This window comes from Pinus tabuliformis, chromosome 5_1 (genome assembly GCF_031772625.1).
Source record: "Pinus tabuliformis cultivar Carrire ecotype Pingquan chromosome 5_1, CPIR1, whole genome shotgun sequence".
NCBI classification, from domain to species: domain Eukaryota; kingdom Viridiplantae; phylum Streptophyta; class Pinopsida; order Pinales; family Pinaceae; genus Pinus; species Pinus tabuliformis.
Window position 1 is genome coordinate 235,261,414 of NC_142305.1, and position 27,082 is coordinate 235,288,495.

At 39.7% G+C, this 27,082-nt stretch overlaps 1 protein-coding gene across 1 annotated transcript in view; it reads right to left on the reverse strand.

The window, feature by feature from the left end:
• Positions 1-27,082, reverse strand: part of LOC149164273 (LRR receptor-like serine/threonine-protein kinase GHR1) — a 55,468-nt gene that overhangs the window by 22,256 nt on the left and 6,130 nt on the right. The window lies entirely within an intron of this gene.

Here is a 27,082-nt window from a genome sequence, read left to right on the forward strand (position 1 = left end):
TCTTTCCCTGACAATCGCATTGATTGTTGTTACAGGTCTGAAGTAATTCGCAATTTTCCATGGAAATTGAATTCCCTGCCTTTCTGTAATTCGGACCCCGGGTTGCTCTGCACAAACCTGGAAGTTGGTGTGCTTCAGATCTCCCTTTGAATCCCCACGATCTACTTCCTTTCGCCTATAGCCTTGGATTTGATTTTTACCGCTCTAATACCATTTGAAAATCCACTATTGCAATTAACTGGAAATTTATCTCCTACTGATTACAGTTTATTTGTTATTACAACAAATATCGATAAACTCACAATTGCAATCTTCACCAAAATAAAACATGTTGTTGAAAATAATAGAAACTGAGAGATAAATACACACACACACAATAAAATTCTAACACAACAATTTTGGACTAAATCATCCCCGACAAAACCCCAAAGGGAAAACTGGTGCAGCCGAAGGGAGTTTATTTTATTATGCAGCAAAATAGAGAATTACCACTGTTGGTCTCCCTAGCTCAACTCCAAAAATTATATCGCAACTTGGAAAATTATTTTCCCCTCAATCCAACTCAATCTAGCCCTCCCTAGGCAACTCACACTTTCTTGACAATTTGCACTGCCAGACTGGGAGTATGCACCGCTGCCTCTGGATAACATCGATCTACCATGGAAACTCCTCCAAGTGAGTCGTCTCACCAGTCTCTGCTTCTAGAAACAATTCGCTAGGCCTCTCGGTGCTAGATCTGAGCACTAGCAACTAAATCGAACCTCTCTAGGCAACTCGTTGATGCAGGAGCATCTCCTATTTTGTATTTATTTATTTAATTTGGAGAATCTTAGAAATATTCTAGATTTTATGAAGACTTTTAGAATTTGAAAAGAATAAGTAGTTAGAATAGATTTCTAGAATTGAGAGGATTTCTCTCAACTTCCTCCAAATATCTAGGGAGGAGTACTCTCTTTGGGAATTCGAGAATTTTCCTCCTCCAGAATAAATAGCCATGTAATTCATTTGTAAAACCAAGTTTGGAGATAATTAATTTAATAAAATTATATGTTTGTTGTGATGAGTGTTTCATTATCTAGCCTCTGTGTCACTCGCACTACAAAACTTGGCCTCTCTGTTGGGTAATTTGGTCTCCTTTCCCTAATGCTGGAAACTAGAAAACCATTAGAGAATTTCTCTGGATGGAAATTCTCTCTACTACAACCCCAGCTACTCTCTGGCTCGAATTCTTCCCACGCTAAATATTGCGCACTAGGAAACTTGCTCTCCCTCTTGTGTCTTTCTCCATCCCATCGACTTGCTCTTATAATCTCTCGCTGGAGCATCAACGGCCAAGATCTAATCGTGATCAATGGCTAAGATTATCTTAGACTTAATCCAAATTATCTAAGATTATCTTAGACTTAATCTCTCGTTGGAGCATCAACGGTCGAGATCTAATCGTGATCAGTGGCTAAGATTAAGTCACTTTTTGGAAGTATCTAGAGCATAAGTTGATCTCCTCAATTAATTCCCTCTAATTAATCAATTCTCCTAAGTTAGACTTAGGAGTTTTTTAATTATTGATCAATTAACTTAATTGAGTGGTCTCTAGGTGTTTTCTCCTAAAACCTTTTCTAGGTATTGGAGATCTTGTGTTCCTTGGCCTCTTAGACACAAATCGAGACTAAAACAATTGTTCGATGCTACCAAAATTTAACACTGCATTCTTCATCTTAACTAACCATTGGATCTCTAGTATTTGGCACCCATACACACGTGGCAAAAGCCTAACATGAGCTCTACCTCACCCCTTATGGCCATCACCCAATTCCTGAGCACCATATTGCTCCTATACATCATTGAAGGAACTCTTGCATGTCCCAACCTCGAGGGGCAATTGTCTTGGATCAATGGATGGATTATCATGCATGTTATCTTGTAAGTGAGCATTTTATTGGATAAATATTTTCTTTATGTCTAATATATGGAATATATTGAATTTATGGTTTTCTATTATGCCCTAATTTATTAAAGATCTATTAGATAGCATCTAGATATCATTATTGCACGCATTACTCATGAATAACATTTGAATAATAATCCTAGTGGTGAACTTTGATTTGTTGAGATATGGCATCGTCAAACAGTGTTTTTCTAGCAAAACAATTTCTAAAATATATGATCTTCCCTGGTCCAAGTCGGCTCCAAGAAGTTCAAGTCGGCCCCATGACCATGTGGCACCATTTGACAGACACATAAACAGAAGACAAGTGGAAGACAAAAAGGCAAAGCAATTCGATCTCCAAGAAGAAGAATTCGATCTGCAACTACCTCAGATCCTTTCACACGTGTGAAGGAGTCAAAGGCAGAAGTTTGACCGAGATTTTCACTTTGTTGACTTTCTCTCTCTTGACTGTGTTAACCAATGTTGACTCTTTCTCTTCTCTGACAGCTTTGACCTTGTTGACCAAAGTTTGAGCTACGGTGACTTCATCCTGTTCACTGTTCAAGGAAGTGCGTTGACCATGTTTTGACTACGTCGACCAACATTTTGACTTCGGGTTTGACCAGTGAATTAACTCCAACCTTGACTGAGATTTTCCAAAGGGTTGACCAACTCTGACCTATTGACCAAAATTATAGCTCGAACCTACAACTTCGATTGCAACTTTGACCAAAATTTGAGGAGGTTTGACCAAGTTTTGACTAGAAGTTTGACTAGTCTATCTCAGCTATATATTTAAGTGTTGAACTGATTTGTTGGAATGACAAAGGGTTGACCTTTGACTAGTTTATTTGTGAGACACTAGATATTGGATTACTCTCTCTCTATTAAGGAAAGGTTGTTGGGTTTTTCCCCCAGGAGAGGGGTTTTCCCAGGGTAAAAATACTATTGGTTTATATATTACTGCTCTCTTTTGCTCTACTACTATTTATCATTGTGATTTTTCAAGTGTAGCTAGTAAATGATTACTATGCTCTAAATATCAAATTGAGTGCTCTATTGAAGTACATTATTATCAAAAGTAGTTACCATTGTTGAAAAAATTACTAGGCCCATTTTGACCTGGAAAAACAACATCGTATCAGAGCCAAGATAAAAGATCTAGAGCATTGAGAGCATTATTCAAGAGCAGTCTCAAGGTCAAGTTAAGAAGCATCTTCAAATCTCATCATGAATTCCTTCATCAGGATCGAGAACAAGCTTATAGGGGCTACAAATTTTAGGGCATGGAAAACCAAATTGGACGTATTTCTTAGAAGAAACAAAGTATTGGATATTGTGAAAGAAGCTACGTTAGAAAATGCTAGTGCTGCAGAAAAGGAGAAGTATGAGGAAAATGATCTTTTGGCAAGGAACATCATTGTCAAGTCTGTTAGAGATCATTTGATACCATACATTTCTGATCATGAAAATTCCAAAGCTATGTATGATGCTCTGGTCAATCTCTACACCATCAACATTACAAACCAATCCTTGAATTTAAGGAATCAACTTCGTGACAACAAGATGATAGAGAATGACATTGTTGCATCCTATTTTGTGAGAATATCTCAACTAAGAGACCAGCTAAATGCTATTGATGAAAATATACCTGATAAGGAGTTGGTTACTATAGCAATCAATGGTTTGCCTCATTCTTGTTATTCTTTTGTATCTAGTATCAATGCAAGAGAAAAACTTCCTAAGTTTTAAGAATTATGGACTTCCTGCACCCAATAAGAACCAAGTCTTATCAATAGAGGAGTTATTATTATTATTATCATCATCCAATTTTTAGGTCACACCCAAGCCAGACACCAAATTGGTGTATGACAACCCCTTGTCTGTGAGACAAGGGACCCACCTCCACGCAACAATTTTACTGCTAAGTCTACGAAGGCATACATACTCTACCCCCCTCTGGTTTTGAACTTGTGACCTCTTAGAAGGAAACACATGCTCTTAACCATTAGGCCCACTCAAGTTGTATGTGAAGACCCTCAAGCTTTTGCAACCCATACTAAGAGGGTTCCAAAGGGAAGAAACATTTTGGAAAATTTCAGAGAATAGAAAGAATTCTAACACTCAAAAGTCTTCAAAGAAAGAATTTAACATGTCCATAATTGAGTGGTATCGTTGTCACAAATATGGACATTTCAAGAGTAAATATCCTCTACTGAAGAAAGACCGTAAGAGAAAAGGGAAGCAACATGCCACAACAGTCGAAGTAGAAGAAACAGAGCCCTCATCCAAAAGAAGATCTAAGAAGCAAGATTGTGATGATGAAGCTTATTCTTTCTATTGTGCTCTTACTAGTGTCATTTCAGGTCATGATAAAGTTTGGATTATCAATAGTGGCGCATCAAGACACATGACAGGTTGCAAAGACAATCTTATTGAATTGATGGAGAAGAAGATTCCCCAAAAGGTGGAGCTTGGTGACAATGGGAAGCATGAACTCAGATGTATTAGATCATCCTCCTTTCAAGTCGAATCAAGTACAAATCAACAATATACTTTATGTTCCAAGTTTAAAGAAGAATTTGCTATCCATTTCATCTCTAGAAGACAAGGGGTATAGAATTGCATTTGTAGAAGAAGAAGTACTTGCATGGAAAAAGAAAAGAACACCTCATTTGAATCAGCCAAGGTTATTCGTGTACGAGTTGGAGGATTATACCGACTTTCAGGAAGATCTGTTCAAGCATTACTCCATAATACTACTAATCTATGTGAATTATGGCAGAGAAGGTATGCTCATATTCATCATGAAGGTCTACCTAGATTGAAGAACCATGTAAATGGTGTCCCTGAACTCAAGATAGAGAACAAAAGAACTTGTAAAGGATGTGCTCTTGGAAAGAATGTAAGAGGAATATTCTCTAGCAATGACAAAGGTCAAAAGAAATATTAGAATGTATTCATTCTGATGTATGTGGATCTATGCCCAACAAATCATTCAAAAGACATACATACTATGTCACATTCATTGATGATTATTCTTGCAAGACTTGGATTTACTTTCTAAAGTCTAAGGATGAACTGTGTGATAAGTTTCATGAATTCAAAGCTCAAATTGAGAATGCTACTGGCAAGAAAATCAAAACCCTAAGATCTGACAATGGAGGTGAGTATACTTCAAATGAACTCATCAAATTGTCTAAAGACGCAGGAATTAAGAGGGAGCTCATTGTTCCCTACAACCCTGAGCAAAATAGCATTGGAGAAAGAAAGAATAGTATTATTATGGAAGTTGCTAGGGCCATGATTCATGATCAATATCTACCTCACTTTCTTTGGGTTGAAGCTGCTAGAACCATTGTTTATGTTCAACATCGTTGTCCTCATCGTGTGTTAGACTACAAGACTCCTAAGAAAGTGTTTTCAAGTGAGAAACCCAACGTGGAGCATTTCAAAAAATTTGGTTGCCGGATATTTGTGCATGTGCCCAAAGAGAAAAGAAACAAATTAGAACCATCTGGGAAGGAAGGAATCTTTGTGGGATACTATGAGACTTCGAAAGGATATATAGTTTTTACAGAAGGGCATCGTTCAGTTGATACATACATGGATTTCATCTTCGATGAAGATGCTGCTTTTTGGAATCTACAGATTCACATTTGGAAGAAGGCAATGAGGCAACTGAAACTCCCAAATCAGATAAAGCCAAGGAACTTGATCCCATGAAGAAGAAGCAGAACTTCGTGAAAATCCACCACAAGAAGTTGTTGTATCTCCTAAGGTTGTTGCACCAAGAAAAAGACTTACCTGGCTAGAGAAAACTTGTTAATTTTAGATAACAACGGTATGTTCTATGCTTAAGAGCAATTTACTTCAAAAAAATTATTAGCCCAATATCAATTTCTAGATTAGCAATCACATAAACATGATAGTAAATGCAGATAGAACATAAATAATAAACAGAAGACAAGCCAAGACAAGAGGACACAATATTTGGCGGATGCCAGGGAAAAACCCCAATTTGGGGAAACCCTTTGATCAAATCTTCTTATTATTATTCAAAAGCTCAGCAGAGAGAGAGAGTACAATATAAAAAATTCACTTGCCCAAACATAGTCAAATTTGTCCAGTCTAACTGCAATCAACAGGATGCCCTAACCAGAAAGTCAACATTGGTCAACTCTGCAAAATTACTCCTCCAAATCAGCTCGGTCAAACCCAATCAATTCGGCCTCCAAAGACAATCCAAATTAGCGCAAAATGGTCCTGAAAAAATCGGTCAAACTTGGTCAACACAGTCAAATCTGCAGTCAAACTTGTTGCAGTCAACACTAGTCAAATAGCCTAGAAAATCTTGATTTTTGTGCCCAAATATGGGGCCTGCCCAAACCGAGATATTCCCACAAAAATCGCAATCAAATGAAGTTAAACATTGCCCGATCAACACTAGTCAACGCTGGTTGCAACTAGGTCAACGCAAAAATCAGAAAACCCAGTCAAACTTTCACATGTGTGGAGGAGAAGAAGGCTGCCTAAAATTCGTACAACCCAATTAGATGAGAAGAAAGAGAGATATGTGTGAGCTGATGAATGTCCAAATGAGGTAGATGCTCCTTTTATTTATATGCAATGTTGAGGGTGACGAGACACTACTTTTGGTCTTTTGAGCCTACATTAGAATGTTGACCGACCTTGACAATTTGTCCACAGAAGAAATAAATTCATAATTCCATTTATACATGTCAGAATGAGATGATCTTCAGATCAATCCTACACCTCTCGAAAAGAGGAATCCAACAAAAATATCATCTCCATCATATGAGTTGTCCAAGGTGGAGTTTGGCCCTAGTTTCCAAATTTAACACTCCCTCTCAACTAGGGAGAACTCCACTTGCCAAACCATCTGACAATTTGTACCATCCTTGACATCCCTGCTCTGCTCTGCTGAACTATGAAGAAATAATGAAGAAGAAATGATCGAGAGTGTATAATACCACTCTCCACTGACCCAAAGTCAGTCTCCATTGATCTGAAATCAATATCAAACATCTTAGCATAGGGAGTACGGTAGTACACGATGCATCCATCGATAGTACTATGGTCCCTATCCTCATTTCCCTACTCATTGGCCAGATGAGAGGTACTTCCCATGAGTCTCGAATTGCATGGGTAGGATGTATCAGCGAGAGAAGGTGAACCACTCATCCTGCTCATATGCCATAGGAGAAGGTGAACTACTCACCCTGTACACAGCACACCACTAAGGGAAGGTGAACCACTCACCTTATGGTCACACATCGCTCCAAGAAGTACCTCAAGCCCTCAGAGCTCCCAGAGCTCAATATCCAACTCAAATAGTACCCTCATAAGAGGGTCTCTCCACGACTCCAAGTTGTTCACAGAAGGTTAAGAATTTGACCTTCCCCAGGGGCTTCGCAAGAATATCTGCGACCTGATCATCAGTCCCAATGTGATGGAGCCTTATTGCTCCCCGTTGTACCATATCCCGGATAAAATGGTACCTGATATCAACATGCATGGAGCGGTCATGAAACACGGGATTCTCAGGAAGACGAATCCCACTTTAGTTGTTGCAGAAAATCACAATGGTATCCAACGCATGTATGAACAGCTCACTAAAGAGCTTCCTCAACCAAACAACTTCATAAGAGGACATACTAGCAGCAATATATTCACCATCGGCGGTGCTCAAAGCAACCGATTTGTGCTTCCTGCTCATCCAGGATATCAAAGCAAAACCTAGTGAGAAGCAACATCCAGATGTGCTCTTACGATCCACCACACTGCCAGCCCAGTCAACATCAAAGTAGCCATGGAGCCTCACATTCCTGGCATTGTATCTCAAACCATAGGTGATTGTGCCCCGAAGAAATCTCAGAAGATTCTTGGCAGCAATCCAATGTATGTGATGAGGCTCGACCATAAATTGACTCAATGTATTCACTGCAAAGCATATGTTCGGACGAGAGTTCACTAAGAACATAAGGGCCCCCACGAGTTGACGATACTTAGAAAGATTTCCCAAATCGGGCCTAGCAACACTTTTGCATAGCTTCTTGAAGTTGAGTTCCATCGAAGTAGTCACGGACTTGCAATCCACCATCCCAAATCTTTCAAGTAGCTTCATAATGTATTTTCCTTGAGAAAGGAAAATCTCACCTAGCTTTTGCCAAACCTCCAACCCTAGGAAATAATGCATCAGTCCTAGGTCCTTCATCTCGAACTCGGAAGCCAACTCCCTCTTGCATTGATGAATAAGAGGGTTTGCACCTATCAGAAAGAGATCACCCACATAAAGTACCAAGATGAGAGGTCCATCATTTTCAACCTTGAAGTAAAGGTTTGGATCAACTTCACTTCTTATAAAATCCAGCTTCATCAAATAGTTGTCGATCCTCTCATACCAAGCCCGGGGAGCTTGCTTCAACCCATAGAGGGCTTTCTTCAACCTACATACATGTGAGTCACGATCTTGGACTTTGAACCCCTCGAGTTGTTCTACATAGACTTCCTCCTTAATTGAACCATGCAAGAAGGCAGATTTGACATCCATCTGGTGAAGGTTCCATCCTTGCAAGGAAGCAAGGGCTATAATCGAACGGATGGTGGTCTATCGGGCAACAGATGCAAATATTTCATCATAATCCACACCTTCCTTTTGAGAGAAGCCTCGAGCAACAAACCTGGCCTTGAACATTTCAGCACTTCCATCAACTCCATGCTTGATCTTGTAGAGCCATTTCGAGGTGACAACAGATTTGTCCTTGGGTCTAGGGACCGCATCCCAGACATCATTCTTCATAATTGACTCATACTCTTCCGTTCATAGCATCCTTCCATACTTGGTGCTTCACAGCTTCTTCGAATGTGCAAGGCTCAGTTTGAAGAATGGTGCTCATGGCAGCTAAGTACCCTTGGTACGTATTCGGCTTCTTACTTTCACGAAATGTCCCCCTTGGTGCAATATGTCTTTCAACGTCTTCGAGAGTTTCCCTAAGCCATGAGGGTCTCCTTTTTTCGAAGGTGGGCTCATGAGGAGGTGGATTAATGGGATCCATTGGTCCTTCAACATCGGGCACAGGCTCATCCTACAATTTTCCCTGGTTTCCTATATCTACTTCTTTGTCCTTCCTTGGAATAGGAAGGTTCTTAATGTTCCCAAGGGCAACATCTTCATCGAAGGTGACATCATGACTTATCTCCACTTCTCTTTGACCAGGCACATAGATTTTATATGCCTTAGAAGTTTCACGGTATCCCACAAATGTTCCTTTCTTCCTAGATGCATCTAATTTGCTTCTCTTTTCTTTCGGCACATGAAATACACAGGGCTACCAAAAATTCTAAAATGAGAAACATCAGGTTTCTTACCGATGAAAGCTTCTTTAGTGGTTTTGGAGTCCAACTCTTCATGAGGGCGTCTATTTTGAACATACATGGCAGCGTTGGCAGCTTCCGCCCATAAGAACTTCGGAATACCTTGATCATGAAGCATAGCACGAGTGGCTTCTATAATGGAACAATTCTTCCTTTCAACAACTCTATTTTGCTCGGGAGTATATGCGGTAGTAGTCTCCCTCTTAATGCCAACTTCTCTACGATAGTCATTAAACTCATTTGATTCATATTCAGTTCCATTATCGGTCCTCAATATTTTGATCTTCTTCCCTGTTTGATTTTCGACCAAGGCTTTGAAAGAACGGAACCATGTGAACACTTCGTCCTTCTTCTTCAAGAAATAAATCCAAGTTTTGTGAGAGAAGTCATCCACAAAGATAGCATAATATAAATATCCTCCCAAAGATGTCACGAGCAACATACCAGATAGATCAGAATGAACCAATTGCAAAATGTCGGTAGCCTTGCTATCACTTGAGGGTAATGGTCTCGTTGTATGTTTTCCTTCGGCACATCCCTGACAAACACCTTCATGTTCTACTTTAAATTCAAGCATACTGTCACAATCTTCCTTGCTTTGGGTAGAGCCTTATAATGTAGATGAGCAAACTTCCAGTGCCATAATTCGAATTGAAGAGGTGTGTCGCAAGACATAGCTCCCAATGGACTTCCTCCAACTTGATATAGGCTATTAACCCTGAATCCAAGAGTAAATGCTTCTTTGAAATTTCTTTTGCAAACACGTACCCTTCCATCAATGAATGTCACCTTGAATCCTTTGTCCTCCATTGCCGAGATGGATACCAAGTTCTTCTTTAAATCAGGTACATATAGTACTTCTTGTAGATGAATGGTGCTACCTTGATTTAATTGAAGAGTACCATTCCTAACTCCTTTCACAAGATAGGTGGCATTGTCTCCAAGAATGATTTCCAAATTTGTATCCTTTTCTATCAGATTTGAAAGAGCTTCCTTATACCCAGTGAAGTGCCTTGAGGCACCACTATCAATCAACCAATTTCCCAAGGTATCCAGAGGAGAGGCAGTAGAGAGAGCAGATATAAGATAATAAAAAAATTTGCTTGTTATCTACAACATTAGATTCATCATACCTAGAGTTTCTTGATCTTTTGGGAGGTCAAATATTTCCATTTTGAGTAGCGAGAGCATTCCTTTCCTTTGTTGTTGAATCTGCCATTCCTTTGATGTTGTTGCCCCTGAAATTGTTGTGGTAGTTATTGTCATCATTCTGAAGTGTATCCCCTCTATTAGGACACTTTGTAGCATAGTGGCTAAACCTATTACAAATGAAGCATCTTCCCTTTCTTCCATCTTTGAATCCCGATCTTCCTTGACATTGCTTCTTTGAACCTGCATTGTTCTTCTTTTTAGCATGAGCAAATAATGCAACTGGATCATTCATATTTTAAGGAATGTCTCTCTCCATCATCCTTGTCTCTTCTTGAGTACATCTAGTCAACAATTCATCAAAACCTGGAATCCTGTCATTGTTGAAGATAGTAGTGTTGAACACATGCCATTCACGAGGGAGACCTCCAAGGGCAAATGAGAGTGAGCTCCCTGTCAGCAATAACTTCTCCAATTATGAAGATCATTTTTGATGTCGATAATCCTCATGAAGTAGAATTGGATATCTTCACCTCTTCCCTTCTTTATGTCCTTCAACTTGTTTTTGAGAAAGAGGACTTGGTTTGAAAAATCTGCTTGTTATCTACAACATTAGATTCATCATACCTAGAGTTTCTTGATCTTTTGGGAGGTCAAATATTTCCATTTTGAGTAGCGAGAGCATTCCTTTCCTTTGTTGTTGAATCTGCCATTCCTTTGATGTTGTTGCCCCTGAAATTGTTGTGGTAGTTATTGTCATCATTCTGAAGTGTATCCCCTCTATTAGGACACTTTGTAGCATAGTGGCTAAACCTATTACAAATGAAGCATCTTCCCTTTCTTCCATCTTTGAATCCCGATCTTCCTTGACATTGCTTCTTTGAACCTGCATTGTTCTTCTTTTTAGCATGAGCAAATAATGCAACTGGATCATTCATATTTTAAGGAATGTCTCTCTCCATCATCCTTGTCTCTTCTTGAGTACATCTAGTCAACAATTCATCAAAACCTGGAATCCTGTCATTGTTGAAGATAGTAGTGTTGAACACATGCCATTCACGAGGGAGACCTCCAAGGGCAAATGAGAGTGAGCTCCCTGTCAGCAATAACTTCTCCAATTATGAAGATCATTTTTGATGTCGATAATCCTCATGAAGTAGAATTGGATATCTTCACCTCTTCCCTTCTTTATGTCCTTCAACTTGTTTTTGAGAAAGAGGACTTGGTTTGCATTGCTAACTTTGAACATGCCAACCAACCTATCATATATCTCCTTAGATTCAGAGATGCATACAACCAAATGCTTATTAATAGAATCCCTGATGATCTTCTTAGCTTTGACTTCACCTTTCTTGTACTTTGTCTTAGCGACAGCCGGTGCATTTGAAGGAGGTTCAATAATATTTCCCTACACATAGTCCATAACATCCTGCTCTTCCAAAGTCAAATCAAGAGACATCTTCCATGCATGATAATCAGACTTATCATTGCGCTTGTCATCAGGTTTTAAGTAAGATGCGGAAGCCATTGAATCTTGTCCTTGTCCAACAAATCTCAATGATTGCTCTTTTCACTCTTGCTTGGGCTTTGTCTTCACCTCAGCTCCGATTCCATGTTAATTTTAGATAACAATGGAATGTTCTATCTATAAGAGCAATTTACTTCAATTTTTCTTATTAGCCCAATATCAATTTCCAGATTAGCAATCACATCAACATGATTGTAAATGCAGATAGAACATAAATAATAAACAGAAGACGAGCCAAGAAAGGACAAGAGGACACAATATTTGGCGAATGTCAGGGAATAACCCCAATGTGGGGAAACCCTTTGATCAAATCTTCTTATTATTCTTCAAAAGTTCAGCAGAGAGAGGGTACAATATACAATATTCACTTGACACCATCAAGGATGATGCTCTTGGCCCTCGCCATTGCCTACTCGTACTTGTCATTATCATTGGGGTCGACTGGGATAGCTATTACCTTCAAGGCGAAGTTCTTGACACGATTCATGTCAAGTACGGATAAGATTCTAGCCTTCCAGACTGCGAAGTTCGACGCTCCGTCCAGTCTATCGTGGTCTCTTACTATGTGTAGTGCCATGATGCTCCTCTACTTCCCTCCTGGAAATTCTTTGTTCGACTCCTCTGAGTCTCTACTTCCCGTCTGGAAGTTCTCTTCTGGACTCCCTCTGAGTCCCGATTTCCCTCCTGGAAATCCTCCTGCCGCTGTCAAGATGTCCCCCTACTCTGATCGTCTTTGTGCAACCGCACCACTAATCCGGGTTCCTCGACTAGAAACCCTCGATAGCAACTCCTCTGGCCTTGCTCTGTCAGGTACTGTTCTGCCTACAATACATCACCAGCTCCACTCTACAATATTCCTGCAGCCTTCTAAACCCCAGCAACCTAAAGGTGAGAGTTCCTAAGCTCTGCGCAATCCCAGCACCATCAACCCGGCCTCCTCAGCCAACTGCGTCAGCCCTCCCAGCTATTGCATGGCTCTACGTGAGGCTCCTTTTGACTTCCTTAGCCTCTGCACTCCCTCTTCCAGGCTCACCCTCGATGACGCAAGCACTGCGTCACCCTTCTTTGTTGTTGCTTTGCTAGAAACAACTTTTGTCACCTCAGGACAGTTGTTTTCTGCTGCTATTGCTCCGCTCGGCTGATGTCCTTTAGTCCTCCTGTGATCTGCAATCACGCTCTGATACCATGTTGAAGTTTCTAAGTTTACTTAGTTAGAAAGCCTCCATGTACTTTATCTGATTTATTCCTACCTACTTGTTATTTTACTTAATGAGTTATTTACAATGTAAATACTGAAAATAAACACTAGTGCTTGCTCAACATATCACAGATCAACAACTAAAAGAAACAGAAACAAACACGCCATATGACACCATTATTTTTGGACTAATGTCCCCGGAAAAACCCAATGTGGGAAAACCGGTGCAGCTATCTGAGGGTTTTCTTATTAAGCAATATCAGAGTACAATCTGGGTGCCAAAACTGGCCTACCCAACAGAGAATTTCCTTGGCAATAATACCTCTCAGTTTCTGACAAATCTCCTGGCTGAAACCCCAGATAATCCTTCTGGCAGCTACTCAGCACCAATCTGCCCCAGAAACCCCAGCGTCAGCCTCTCTCTGGACTGCGTCAGCCCCTCTCTGCCTCGCGCTAGCCCTGCATCACCCCAAATGGGTCTATGTCAGCCTTAGGAGGCCCTGCGTCAACCCTCTAGCCCTCTGCGTCAACAACGTTGGCCTCTTTGAGGCTCTGTGCAATTCCCGGCTACCTCTGCGTGGCCCTGCGTGAGCCCTGGCTGACTCTGCGTCACTCTCCCCGGCTACTACGTTGCTCTCCCAGCACTATCTCTGCCTCTCTATCTCTCTGTACTCAAATGCCCCTCAGCTGCATCTCCCGATCACTAATTCTATCTCTCTTAGCAAACCCCGCTCTAGAGAATAGAATGACTGATCACTCTGGTGTATTTTCCAAGTGACCCTCAAGCCTCCTCTTATACTTTTCCTGATGACATATCAACGGTCGAGATTAAGTCCCTAATCAACTGCTAAGATTAGATTTGGCTTGATCCATGTCTTTTGGACCATTCTAACACAGTTTCATATTAATACACATTAATATTTATTTTCCCTAAGTTTATACTTAGGGACTCCATTAAAAATATTAATTATTTTAATATCTCCTGAACTGTTTAGAATCTGCCCAAACCCTTTCTGGGTATTGGAGATCTCATGTTCCCCAGCCTCTCCACCAAATTTCGTGGCTAGAGCACATTCGATGCTACCCCAAATCAACAACTAACAACTTGTCGGAGACATACAAGGGAAGTACATGTGGTTCTGTTGTACTGTCGTAAACTATGATTTATGTGAACCATTGCTCAGCAAAGTGCTTGCCTACTACAAGAAGGTTTGTAGTGACTTCCTTAGAAAATATCGAGGCCTTTTTATCAAAAATCATTTGATGTAATGGTAGCATAACACCATGGCATATCTTGTAAAAATGGGGTATAAAATGGGATTCCCACATTTGTTTGTGACTGAGATGGATGGGGTATGGGTCTTGCAAGGTCCATTTCCAACCCATAATTGGAAACTTAGTACAAAAGCAGATAGAGTCCATGATATAAGCACTCATATAAAATGGAGGAAAGTTTTCTGTGGAAGTGGATCTCTTTTGACGATATTCAGAAATAACCGTAACCAAGTTGTGGGATAGGATAGTAGCCCAAATCATTATATGAGAATTGATACATGCATCGATTAAAGGGACCCATTCTATAGAGAACTTGGTATTTTTAGGCATTCCATACAATCTACATAACATGGAGGCTGCATAATTATGGGGATTCACTAAAGAAGCTATGGGGTACATACCTGTCTTGTCATATTTGAATTTGTTTTCTAAGACTCTCCGCCCCTGAATAATCTTGAAGGGTTCTTCATTCTGTTTTGCGAACTTGGCCAAGAATGATCTATCATATATATCCTGAGGGTCGGGAAGATGATACATTTGTTTCAAATCTTCAACTTTAAATGATCCCACCAACTCCATCTTTGAATTCTTGAATTTTCTTTCTTCAATATTAACATTCTCCACCACCCATCTAATCATATCCGTGTATGGTAGTATCTTGGCTCTTGCTCCTATTCTGTGAAGAAAAGAGCAAGCAGCGTCTCTGAATTGAACTGTCGAGGGTTGTATTGAATCTGTTGTTGCCTTGGTAACAGTAACTTCAGGTCGCTCATCTTCAAGTCTATTATAGATAACTTCCCACGTCGTTGCTCCTCCATCAGCACTACAAACCATATCAGAAAATATGGGCGACATCTCTGTAACCTCAGATTCTGAAACACTCTGTTGCTTCTGTTTTTGCATTACTTTCCGTAAGGACATCTCTTTTGAAGCTTCCCTGAAATGAAAGAGAGATATATCAGCGTAAACAGTAGAGGGCAATTAAGGTTGAAGAGCTCTTTGAAATGACTTGAATCATGGGAAGATTCAAACGCAATCTCTATGATAACTAGCCATGACTTGAAAACATTAACTTCTCTCCTCAAGCTGCTAAACAATAATTGCTTTGTCAACCCACTTGATATTTCATTAAAAACTCAATAACTTCCCACACTTTACGCCTAATTTGTCAGATCGCGACTTTCAAACGTTGCAACATAGCGTTGTTCGTAGATAATGCAAAATGCGATTGCGAAACATCGCAATATCGCATTTCGCAATTTTTAAGGGATAACACAGTGGCATGCTTTGTTAAATTGCGATCTGCGAAATGCGATCGCATATTCTTAGAGTGTCGCGATCGGAAAATCGCAATGGAGACTTTATCGCATATCGCATTTCGGGATTTTCTTTAGGATGTTTATAATTGTCACATGGAAAACTGTGAGATGCGATTTGTGATAATAAAAGTTTAAGTATGGGTTGCATTCTAAAGGTTTAAGGCAAATTTTAGAGTTAGTGCTTATTTTCAAAAGCTAAAAATTTAAAAGGGTCCCCATTTATATGTCAAATACTAACTATTCATCCCTATAAATGGGGGGGTTGTTACATAGTACAACAGGTTCTTCTTGTTGCAGGAACGCCAAGTTGCAAAAGTAGTGTTAAGTCATCAAGAGGAGCTATTTTGGAAGCCGAATCTCTAGGAGAGAGAATCCACCCAAGCGAGGGAGAAAGGAACAAGATCACACCATCATTTATCAAACATGCAAGGGTTACGGTTCTTCAGAAGATTTTTCTAGGCAAGTCGAAGTTGCAGAAATTTTGTTCTAGGCAAGCCGAAGTTGCAGAAAAAGTTGTTGGGCTCGTCGAAGCTACAAAAGAAGCTGTTGGAAGACAGGATTTAAAGAAGTCACTAAAATCAAGGTTTGGCTTGGTCTTGGAGGTTCTCAGTCAAAGGTCAAAGATCTTGGAATTTGTCAGTTGAAGGTCTATAAGAAGAGAAAGAATTCAGGTGGGTTTTCCTCTCAAGCTAGAGAGGTTTTGGCCCTAGCTAATCACCTACATCTTGTGTCCTATTGTCTCATTGTTCTTAATGTTTTGGTAGGTGTTTGATGATAGAGAACACTAATTAAAATAAATGAAAGAAGAAGCAAAAATCAATTAAAGTAAAAATACATCACAAGCAGTTTTTAACATAAGAGAAATCTCACACTGGTTGCCCCTAGATTTCTCAACAAGCTTCTATTGTCAGATGGAAGTTGCATCAGTGGGACGTAAACACTGCTTTTCTTAATGGTGTCATCAAAGAAGAAGTCTACATTGAACAACCCCAAGGATTTGAAGTTAATGATCAAGAGACTCATGTTTGTAAGTTGAAGAAAGATTTATATGGACTCAAACAAGCACCTCGGGCCTCGTATGCTAGAATTGACAGTTATCTTATGATTCTTGGATTTATGAAGAATGAAGTTGATCCCAACCTATATTTCAAGATCGTTGAAGGAGAACCTATCATCCTATTGTTGTGTGTAGATGATCTATTTCTAACAGGTTCTGAAACTCTTATAGCTCAGTGTAAAAGGGAGTTGGTTTCAAAATTTGAAATGAAGGACTTGGGACCTGTGCACTTCTATTTGGGATTGGAGATTTGGGAAAGACCAAATGGGATCTTCATTGGACAAGGAAAGTTTACTATCAAGATTCTTCAAAAAAATGGCATGATGGAATGTAAATCCATGGACTCCCTTAAGGTGACAAATTTGAAGAAATTATGTGATGATAGCTCTGATCTGGTGGATCCCACTATGTATCATAAGTTGATTGGCTCATTGAATTTCTTAACAAATACTAGACCAGATATCAGTTTTGTTGTAAATACACTAAGTCAATTTTTGGTGGAGCCTCATCATATACATTGGGTAGTTGCTAAACACATACTTCAATATCTACATGGCACTATTGAGTATGGATTATATTATGCCTCGAATGGAAAATGGATGATACATGGCTTCACCAATGCAGATTGGGCTAGATGTGTCGAAGATAGAAAGAGTACATCAAGTTTTTGTTTCAGTTTGGGATCTGCCATGATCACATGGTCTAGCAAAAATCAATCATTTGTTGCTCTCAATACTGCTGAAGCAAAATACATAGCAGATAGTGCAGCATGTAAAGAAGCTATATGGCTCCGGAAAACGTTCTCTGGTTTGTTTGGATCCAAGCTTGAGACCACCACTATATATTGTGACAATCAGAGTTGTATCAAGCTCACAAAGAACCTAGTCTTCCATGATCGATCTAAACATGTTGAGATCTACTACCACTACATAAGAAGCATTCTACAGAGAGGAGTTGTCAATTTACAGTATGTGTCGATTGAAGAACAAGTTGGTGATGTATTGACTAAGCCTTTGCCTAAGATGAAGCTTGCTTATTTCAGAGAAAAGCTTGGTGTGATAGTGAATCCCTCTCTCAATGAGAAGGAGCATAAATGATATAGCATCATGAGGATGACAATCTTCCATGGTGGAGTTCACCTGGTAACCTGTTGAAAGGGTGGGAAGATTGTCATTATCGCGGTGAGGTACACCGAAGCATTGGAATATTGCAGTGTTCTTTTCAAAGTAGAAATGTACTTGACAACCTAAACGAATGGTTGTGAACACTGCTCCCTAGGTAGAAATGTACTAGGGAGTTTTGAGGCCTACTATGATCCGTTAGGGTAGACCAGGATGATTAGTCTAGGATCCATTTTTATATCTTCCTTCAGGTGGGGTGTACCTTGTACCCATGATGGGCCAAGAAGATAAGTGGTATGAACCTTCCTAGGTTGCATGCCTTGTAACCTACTGTAAGGATTAGAAGGTGAAATACATTAGGTGACCTTCATAGGTCAGTGGTATGGCCTCATATTACTTTTGACTCTGATGCTATACCTTTCCTTTATGTATGCTCATGTGGAGCATGTTGATGAGAGAGAGTATGTAAAAATACTTCCCTTGTTGAGAGGGAGGTTGGAAATATGACAGCTTCAATGAATGTTTTTCTAGCAAAACAAATTCTAAAATATATAATTTTTCCTAGTCCAAGTCAACTCCGAGAAGTTCAAGACGGCACCATGAACATGTGGCACCATTTGATGGGTCTCCTAACCCCAAATGGACACATAAGACAAGTGGAGCACAAAAAGGTCAAGCAATTCAATCTCCAAGAAGAATAATTTGATCTGCAACTACCTCAGATCCTCTCACACGTGAGAAGGAGTCAAATATAGAAGTTTGACCAAGATTTCGACTGCATTGACTCTCTCTCTCTTGACGATGTTGACCAACATTGACTCTTTCTCTTTTTTGACTGGTTTGGCCTCGTTGACCGAAGTTTGAGCTATGTTGACTTCAGACTATTGATTTCAAACCATTGTCTATTCAAAGAAGTGCGTTGACCAGGTTTTGAGGTTGTTTTCACTGCATTGACCAACATTTTGACTTCGGGTTTGTCTAGCAAATTGACTCCAGCCTTGACCGAGATTTTTCAGAGGGTTGACCAGCTCTAACCTGTTGAACGAGTTACAACTTGGACCGACAACTTTCACTACAGCATTGACCAAGTCGTTGACCAAAATTTGAGGAGGTTTGACCAATTTCACTAGAAGTTTCACTAGTCTATCTCAACTATATATTTAAGTGTTGAATGTTGAAATTTGGTACCGGAGGACAGGTGGTTCCCTTAGGCTTTGATCTTTGGCCTAGGGAAAAGTGTCCAAAAGAATTTAATTTTTCTCCTAAAGTGACTTTATAATTTTATAAAGTTAAATCTAATTTAAAAGTGACTTTAAGTGATAAAGTTATTAAGTCTAATTTTACAGTGACTTTTATAAAGTCAATGAAAAATTAGAAAGGAAAAGTGACTTTGGAAATAAATGACTAAGTGGGTCCTTGTTAAAGTGGGGTGAATTAAAAAAATAAAAAGTGAGATTTAAATGAGCATTTAATCTCAGCCATTGATCTAAATCTATTTCAGCCATTGGATTTAGAGATCACCCAAAAGTCACTTGGATCACCCAAAAGTCACTTGGAGTTATATTAAGGGAGGAAAATGAGGAAAAGATCACATTCGATTCAATTCTTTCATGAGCAGATTGGGAGAAGGAGAGCAGGAGAGCAAGAGAGATTTCTTAGCAGGGAGGAGAAGGAGACAGCGGCTTGGCACACATTCCAAGGCCGCAGTTGAGCAGATTTGTACAGCTGATTCAGCACACAGTGAAAGGCAGATTTTGGCACGATTTTCGAGGAGAGGTTTGCACAAAAATCGAGAAGCAGTTTGTTGGTTTTTCTACATGCAAAATGAGGGTCATACAACAACATTTAATGCTGAAAGTGGGCACGAAAATCGAGGAGACCGTACAACATTTATTGCTGTCCTGTTTGTTGTAATTTCTAGTTTGCTGTGAAGCATGGGAAAAGAGATAAGTTGTAAATTTGCTTGCTGATTTTTTCGCTGAAAATGTCTCACTGTAAAAAGCAATTTTCAGAAATAAAGAAGAGCTCTCAAACTGCTTTTCCCCAAGAGTTGTAGGGGGTTTTTCCAGGGTCACATTGACCAAAAATCTCAGTGTTTAAATGTGTTTTAATGGCCGTTTATTACTGCTGATTTTTATTTCTGCAATTTCCAGCATTCTGTAAAATTTCCAGAATTTGTGTTTTCAGCAAATTTATTTTTTTCAGCTTCTTAAATGTATGGTTATGGGAAAGGACATTTAACTATATCGGAGAAATAAGGAGAAACTGAAAACCGGGGTGGGAAAACAGAAATTTCTACGTTGAACTGATTTGTTGAATTGTTAAAGAGTTGACCTTTCACTGGTTTATCTGTGCGACACTGGATATTGGATTACTCTCACTATTAAGGAAAGGTTGCTAGGTTTTCCCCTATGAGAGGGGTTTTCCCAGGGTAAAAATATTGTTGTGCATTGTTTATATATCACTGCTCTCTTCTGCTCTAGTATTGTTTATGGTTTGTGAGTTTTCAAGTATAGCTACTGAATGATTACTATGCTCTAATTTTATCAAATTGAGTGCTTTATTGAAGTACATTGTTATCAAAAATAGTTACCATTGTTGAAAAATTTACTAGGCCCATTTTGATATTTTTTTATGCATTACATGCGTAATTGCTAGGATTTTAGGTGTTAGGGCATCGTCTATCCTTCCTCCTTAACAACTTTTGGCTATCCTATCAACTCATAGACTCCATACTCCCAAAGAACAAAGTGCCAACCTCCCTTGTTGGTGATAAAATCGATTTTTCATCCATTAACTTTTCCCTTCTTTCTCTTGACCCAATTCGGCCCCTTTAAGGCCAAGTGCCGAAGCTAGGGCTCGGTACAAATTTCTAGGTTAGGACAATTTCGGGGATTGGAGAGTCTAAATGCCAAGGGCGTAATTGGTTGCCTCAAAATCAACCCTCTTAGTAGGCATTCACTCCAGTTTTTCCAATAAAATTCCTTGCCCTAGTTGTTTTCCCTAAGGTAAACCCTAGTTTGTTGTTGCGTCAACTCAGGGGCTTATTTGAGGTTTTCATGTGCCTTTGTCTTGTCAAAAATCATTGTTCGAAAGCCTTTCTCTTCACCTTGACCTTGGGTCATCCCAACTCTCAACCTACTAATCAAAACCTAGGTCTTATGTGCCTGAAATTGGTGTCTCCAAGGAAAACAAATTGCCCTTACTCTTTGAGCCTTGTACTTAAGTTGTGTCTTTTCTTTGGAAGCCCTTAGGTTACCTCAAACCTAGAATACTTATTAGGTGACCCTACACATATCAAGACTCCTCCCATTGGTAAAAATACATAGAGAGGAGAGGGTTTTGGCTATGGTGACAACAGGGCCACTACCCCATTGTTGTCTCTAGGTCTAGAAATAGTCTTGTGGGGTACCCCTCTCCAAGACCTGCTAGATTTTGCGACAACAAGACCTGACTCCAAGTCACCCCACCTCACTCCTAGAGGTATGGCTGCCATCATCGCAAAGTCTTCCTCCAATCTGGAGGACAGCCTATATATGTTAGCATGTGATGTTGCGTGGACCTGCTTGTCCTTCTTTCTGAGGGGACACTGGGTATTGTAGCGGCCAAACTCGCCACACCTAAAACATTTGACCTTTGACAGGTCCTTTTTCTTCTTCTGCTCTCCCCTGCCCCTAATTGGGACCCTTAAATGCGAGGGCCACATTCTCATCCTCCTTCACACCCTTCGATGCTTTGCTACTGTTGCCACTGATGGAGCTCTTTAGAAAAGCTCGCCTCAACTCCTCCAGTTGTAAGTCAGCCCACATTTTGTCCCATCCTGGTAGCATGTCTCTGAGCAATATACTTTGGACAAAGACTTGCCAATCCTCAGAGACACTGTTCAGCGCCAACCTCACTAGCTCTGATGGTTGAGGCATTACCCCAACAGTTGCAAGTTGGTCTTGGACCTCCTGAATCCTGGTGAGAAAGGGATCTATGCCCTCCCCCTTCTACATCCTGATGCATCTCAGCTTTTCTTCCAAGAGCATCTTTTGCTCCTAGGAAGTACCCTGGTATAGCTTGGACAGAGCTACCCACATTTCCCTGGCAGTATTCTTTGCCAGAAATATGTGATACTATGTGATCTCAGACTCCATTCAAAATCATCCTATTCACCCGTGCTATCTCCTTCTTGTATTCCTTCAATTGATCTGCATCTTTGGGAACTGCCACCACATTATCTATGTAGGCTTTCAGGCCATATTCATCTAGAAGTAAGGACATCCTAGCCTTCCAGATAACATAGTTGGAAGCTCCATCCAACCTATCCTAATCTCTAAGCCTTGTTGTGGCCATCTTTGATCAAGTCGAAAACTCCCTCTTTCCCTTTGCTTAGTTGTTGGTTTTGCTGTAAGCGCTCCTTTCTGGAGTGAGAGAATTTGCACTCAACTACTGCCAATCTGTTGCTGGAAAAATCGAACTTGCGAGACTAGAAGTTCCCTGACAGAGATTTTCCCTCTATTGTGTGTGCTTTTCTCTTCCGCCCAATGTTTTTGTTGCTGCAAACCTCTGCGTCCAACCAAGGAATCTACTCAGCGAAAATATGAGTTGTTGTTATCCCGGGCAAATCGACTTTTCTGCCAACTTGCAACTGAAAATTGAATTTCTACCCCAGCAATTAGCCATGCCTATTAGCGTCTAAGAATTTGGCCTATTGTTCCCAGTAAACAGCGAAATTCCCTTATCTGCTTCTGAGCTTCCCTGCTAATCCCTTACGCTCTAGTACAATATGAAAATTTCAAAACTGAAATCCTATTGCAGCAACTGGAATTAAGTCTTCTAATTGTTAATTAATTTAACAATTTATTTATGGCAAATACCAAATTAATCGCACTGCAACCTACACAAATAAAACTGCGTAAATAAATAGTGTTGGAAACTAGGAAGATGCTAGCACACAATAAAAATGACACCGTTACTTTTGGACAAAAGTCCCCGAAAAAACCCAACTTGGGAAAACTGATGCAGCAACTGAGGGTTTTCATTATTATGCAGTAGTGAGAAATTCTGAGTACAATAATTTGGATGCAAAAATATGGCTAACTTGCAGAGAAAATATTGGCAAAAAAACCTAGAGGGAATTTACCCTCACTCCGGGCAATTTCGGCACTATACTGCTTTTGAAGAGCAAGTAGTCCAACTAGGCCTGCACAGGCCTTGTGTCAACCTGATGATTCCCTGTTGTAATTGTTGCCCGAGTTGACTGCTAATCTAGTCGTCCTGCCCATTGATGGCTAGGAAAACATCTCTTTGGCACTCCTTCCCAGACTCTACAACTGAAAATGTTTGCCCTCTTCAGCAAATCGAACTGCCTTCTTAAGGCTCTGCGCAGCCTCTTGGAGAAATCTCGACCTCTACAAATGTACTCATTGGATCTGGAAAACTTCCAAGTTTCTCCAACCTTAATGTCCCTGCCCCTCACTGTCTTTGCTCACTGAAGCTCGAACTCTCCAGCAACTAATTGTTGCTACTCTAGAAAATCGAATTCTCCAAGTGTCTCTGGTGTGTTCTCCATCACCACATTGATCTCTTCTTATATCTTCCTGTTGGGACTCCAACGGCCAAGATTAAATCTTAATCAATGGCTTAGATCATTTTTGGATCGATCCGTGCGAGTTTCTAGTTCTCACCTTGACTTAATTAATTTTTATTAATTAACTAGTTTTCCTAAGTTTAGACTTAGTAAACATTAAAAAAATTGTTAATAATCTAATTAAGTCATCTCTAGGTGGAATTTCCAAAAACGATTTTTGGGTTTTGGAGATTTCATGTATTCTAGCATATCCACCAAATTTTGTGGCTAGAACACATCTGATGCTACAGAAACTAACAAGTGAATATGTAAGAAATAAGTCATCCACATATAGAACAAGAATGAGAACCTCACCCCCAACCACCAAGTAGTAGAGGTTTGCATTTGTCTCACTCTTCGTGAAGCCCATTCCCTACAAGTATTTATCATTGCGTTAATACCACGCCTTGGGAACCTGATTGAGCCCGTACAAATCTCTCTTCACTTTGCACACATGGGTCTCATTGTTGTGTCGTCTTAACATCAATATGATGGATCTTCCATCCCATTAATTTCAGAGTATCTCATTAAGTGGAAGAACATACCTACCAAAGATTCCACATCGGAGGATGAGTATTTTTTTACAAAAGCATCCAAAACTACTGAAGAATTGAGAACAGTAGTTTTTTGAAGGAAAGGGGCATGTTAAGTCCCTATAATACTAGTATAGCCCCCACATTATTATTGGTGTTGCCCATGTAGCTCCCATATTGTTGTCGATGTTCTCCATAGAAGCCCACTATTGTAATTGTTGTGCCCTTACATTATTATTGTTATGTAGGCCTTGATTATATTGTGATCCTTTAGACTCCTATATATACCAAGGATGTCTTATCATTTGTATCATCCAATAATTGTTCATTTATGTGATGTAAAAGCAGGTTGCCCCCTCGAAGAGGCTTATTTTCAAGTTGTTGATGTATCTTTTCTTCTGTTTTGTGATCTGATTATATAACAGTGTCGGTGTGGGTCTGGCTGCCTCACCTCCCTCTTCATCTTTGGGGGCCCGATGCACTAAAAGGCATAGGAAACAAGCTCAGCCGCTATCTGGATAAAGCAAAACCAAAAGGGGGTCAAATTTCTTGTGCTCACACCTGTGTTAAGGTAAACCTCAATGAACGTTTACAAAAGGCCCTAAAGATAAATCTTGGAGAATGGAGCCATATCCAAGAATTGGACTATGAGCATATATTCCTTTCGAGTGCAACAAATTGTCATACTCATGGGCACTTTGCCAAAAACTACCCCCAACGAAAAAAAGATGAGAAGACCTAAGCCCTTGTTTCTAAAGAGGCTAGTTTCCAACCAACACAAAAGCGAAGAAGGAATCAACTAAACAAGGCTACAGCTGCAAAGAAATTTGTTGAAGTAGATCTAGTACCAGAACCTTCCTTCAGTAGAAATTCTTTTGAGGCTCTTCAAGATACAGAACAAGATGAAGATACCCCTTTAGATGAAGCCCCAAATGTGGATCAAGGAAATTCAGAAGTGTCAGTGGAGAATGCAAAGCAAGCTCCTTCACAGGTTGCCTCTCTAGATTCAGAGTCATATTTTGAGGAAAGAGCATTGGCATTGACACCCTCCAAACTTGCAAAGATGAAGAGATCTACCCCAAAGCTTTACCAGAAAGCTATGACAGTTAGAGCAGCTCATGCAAAATCATGCATGGGAGGCAATGCTGAAAAATCCCTCTCCTCGAATGTAGTGGAACCACCTCTCACAAGAGGCAAGAAATCCAATAAAGAAAAGCGGGAACACGAAACGGATGCTAACTTGGCTTCAAGATCCCAACTCTGTGTGGACTCTTTGTTCCAAAATCGTCCCAACTAGCTCAATGTATTGTTTTTTCATACTTTTATGCTCGCAATATGTAAGAATTTACTCTTGTAAACATGTAGAACTCGGTTGTAGTACCTGTGAAAAATATTGGGATTTATCTCCCATGAATTTAGTCAGTACCTTAGTGGCAGAGCCCATGGACAATGTAATGAATTTCTTGTGTATTTGTTGCAACTAGGCACATACTTAATACAATCTTTACTCATTTATGTTTTAAAAAAAATAGATTAACTAACATTTTTAATACTAACGGTGTTCTACATAAATGACTTCTTCCTTTATTACCCAATAACTTAGCCAAGACTTGGCATCTTTAGCCCATTCCCGTTTGAGTTGCTAGAGTCTAAAGCAATTTTAGGGAACCTCTTATCGTCCATGTTGTTTATCTTGTGCTTGTACATTAAGTACCTAATCATAGTCATGCTCTCAGTGGGAGGAAGGCTTGCTTCTATAAGGAGGATAAAATAGGTTGTATTGTCTTTAATTTTGAGATTATAAGGTATAAAATTATTGTGGATCTACTCCATCTTCTATGGGATTCCCTAGTTATACTAGATCCCCAATTTCACATCCATATAAAATAACAAGAGTGATGAGAATTTTCAAAGAGGAGTTTTTATTCTTATTCCATAGCCAAAGGTTTGTCAATTTACAATCATTTTCAAGCCTGTAATAAGCTTTCCACCCTCCATTTATCCTTTTCTCAATGTTATAGTTCCAATTAAGCTTGTGATGAATATCAATTTTCATATACTCATTTGAAGGCATTTCCTACAAGCTATTGTTGTCGTATATGAAAGTATCATACATGATATTTTTGGATTTGTCATAACGTTCATTTTGTCAATATTCACAGTCATAACCATACTAGAGCATAAGTCCTCAAGGATTCTTCATTGTTGACTAAGGTCACAATGACTCCTTGCCATAAAAAGAATTTTATTGATAGACAGATAACTTATATATATAGTTTTTCATGTCAAATGAGTCTAGCTTCAGTGATTAAGAGGAGAAGTTGTTATCCTTCCTACCCAGGTTCAAATCGCACTTTTGACATGTTTTCCCCTCGTGGGCCAACTGGGTCTCGCAAGGTACCAACAATCTCACTCTCACTTAAGGCTTGAGGAAGGGATGAGATGTTTCTAAACCTGTTTAGTCCAAAAGATTGGCTCAATTGACCATTGCTAATGTTGTTGAGCATTTGGCTTCAGTGGCAATAGGTGCCCAATTCAAGACCACCTAGGTGAGTAGTACTAATCTATGCCAACTGGTCTACTATAGCTGCCATCTACAAATTTGGGGGAGCGCCCCTTGGGTTTCCCTTCAAGGCTTTCCTTGGAAAAGAAATATAGTTTTATTTCATGCTTAATGGTGAATTTTATTAAATGTTTTTGGTTTGGCAAAATTTGTTCAAATTCAATGCTGTCAAATTCGAACACAAACTGACTTAGTTTATCCCATGTGCAAAAAGGTAATCAGTCAAACATAAATTAGAATCTATAAACAATGGCACTAGGGGTACTTAATGCGGAAACCATTGATCCCACATGCAAAGGACAAATGGTTTAGAGAGACAATGAACTCTAAACAGGCCCTTAAGCTTCAAGAGAAGAACGTGAAGATTTTGGTTTTCTTGTGGGTAGTCAATTTGAGACTA